The sequence below is a fragment of the Micromys minutus genome (genome assembly GCF_963924665.1).
Source record: "Micromys minutus genome assembly, chromosome: 1".
Taxonomy (NCBI): domain Eukaryota; kingdom Metazoa; phylum Chordata; class Mammalia; order Rodentia; family Muridae; genus Micromys; species Micromys minutus.
This window is the reverse complement of record NC_137969.1, coordinates 169,543,417-169,545,845: the sequence shown is the minus strand read 5'-3', so window position 1 is coordinate 169,545,845 and position 2,429 is coordinate 169,543,417.

Sequence of the window (2,429 nt, the reverse complement as noted above, 5' to 3'; positions counted from 1 at the left end):
AAGGCTTAATAACAGAACAAAGGCGTGAACTCTCAGTGCAAAGAGGTCATTATTTTTGTAAACTCCACTACTATAAAGGGTACAAGTTTAAAGGTTTATGAAGTTGAGCTTCATCCTAAGGCTCATTCATGGTTCCGGTAATAACTCCCAGCGTGAATGATAAACTCACCAAGCCCTCTGAGTCACTGTCCTCATCCACAAAGCAGGAATAATGAAGCGTGGTTGTTATTAAGGCTCCTTAAGATCTTTAGATGAAAGATACAGTGCTCATCTGAGACAGCTTCTTCCCCAGCCTACTGTGCAATGACTCCCAGGGGAGAAGGAGTTGTTCGGGGCTCTCACACCTATCCTTAGAGGGAAAAGGTAGGTCGCTCTGAAAACACAGACCTGTGGTGTCTGAGTCTAACCATGCAACCAAGAAGTGTTTGGGTCTTGGCCTTGAGATTATTGCCAGCAATCTCTTTGTCCTCATTAATGAGATAGCCATTGGTCCTGGATGCCTTGTGCAAGTTCTCTGCTCCTCACCCCCACCCCAACCTTGTGTCCCAAGAAGAAAGCTTCAGCCTGGACTTGGGGAATCAGGGCCTACCTTTCCTTTTCCTTTAGTCCTTCTAGCTTTTCCTCAAAATGGAACAGATTTGCTCCTTCCCTCTCTGGAGAAACCGATCCCCACAGACACAGAAGGACATTCTTGCTTTCTTACTTCCTGTCAAGCCCCTACCCCTCTCCCATCAAGCTCCCGATCCTCCTCACCTGGCCCCTGCTCCTCCTCCACTAACACCTCCTGATCTTTGAGATGAGATGAGGCGTGTTCAGGATGGTATGGCCATAGATTCCTCCTGATCTTTGAATGCAGGACTTGGCTCTCCTGAGTTCTCAGGTTCCCATGCCCCTGTAGCTTTTAAGAGAATGCTTAGCAAGGTCTTCAGGTGCACACATGAGACCATGGCATGCCCTTTATTGTATATAGGCAGATGCCAGAGTCTTGTGGGTAGCCACCATGATTTCCCGGTTCTTGTGTTCCAGAGGAAGAAATTAGACTGCCAAACATGAGTAGCAGAAACCGGGACATTTTCAGGTTTTTTTTTTTTTTTTTTTTTTCGAGACAGGTTTTCTCTGTGAACGCTGCCTGTCCTGGAACTTGCTCAGGCTGGCTTCAAACTCAGAGATCTTCCTGCCTCTGCCTCCAGAATGCTGGGATTAAAGGTGTGTGCCAACACTGCCCTGTTTAAGGGACTTTTCCTTAAGAGTGCACTACCAAGGAAGTAAGATCAGTGACACCTGTACAGGCCCAGTGGAATGGAACACTTAAGTCACTTGTGCAGCATGCTTTTTTCCCTCGTATTTTGTCACATGTTGACCTTGGTGAGAAGGTGGGGGGAAGGAGCAGGAAGAGATGCGACTGGGGCTCTAATGTTTATCTCTTCCGACTGAACTCTTTCACATGCTAATTTAAAATAAAGTTGGGTGTTTTACCCAATTGAACGGATATGTACCATGTGTGGCCGTCAACGCCCTCTTGACGGCCAGAAGAGGGCGTTGGATTCCCCTGGAACTGGAGTTACAGACAGTTGTGAGCTACTATGTGGGTGCTGGGAACTGAACCCTGTCCACTGGAAGAACAGCCAGTGCTCTTGACAGCTGAGGCATTGGTCCAGCCTTCATATGCTAATTTTGACCTTAATCTTCTACCCTATTTTCCTGCCATGCCCTGTTTGCAGTTGGCGCCGATGATGCTATTCTGCCTGGTCCTTCCCAGTCTTCATGACAGAAATGGGAAGGTAGAAGGGAAGTAAATGGGAACATGAGTAATGACTAGAGAGGTGGTTTGCAGTTTTGTAGGGACAACGTACAGGGTAAGTGGAAAGAAAACCAAAGACATCCTGGAACTGTGTGGCTGCAGTGGTATCAGATAAGCCCTCCTGATGCCACACAGGGCTCTCCAGCTATACCTTCCACTGACCATACAAACGTGTGCATAAGAGTCCTAGATGTGACCCGATAGAACTTGGGAATGAATCCTCAAAAGTACGTTGACAGGTCAAGAAGAAGGTCAAGGTGGAAGAAAGTCAGTTAAGGAATAGTTTACTAGTGCATAGACTACCATCTTTAATGAAATGGTTTAGGATCATGATCAATTAAAAGCCCTGCCAATCATACAAAGGGGGGAAAGACGCTGTTGGTTAAGTGGAGGCTCCTTGGCACATAGGGATCTAATCGGTTCCCATGAAAGCCTGTTGAATTATGCAACGAGGAGCCACTTTGTACTTCCTGTCTTCAGAGTGACATTTTGATGGCTGAGGATGCCCTTGTGATATTCCATTAACTGCTTTGGCCTCCAGGGAGTGTACATAGAAGAAGCCAGCCTGCTGGCAACCCAGCCCTGCAGATGAGGGTATGGGTAGGTCACTTCTCTGGCCATAAACAAT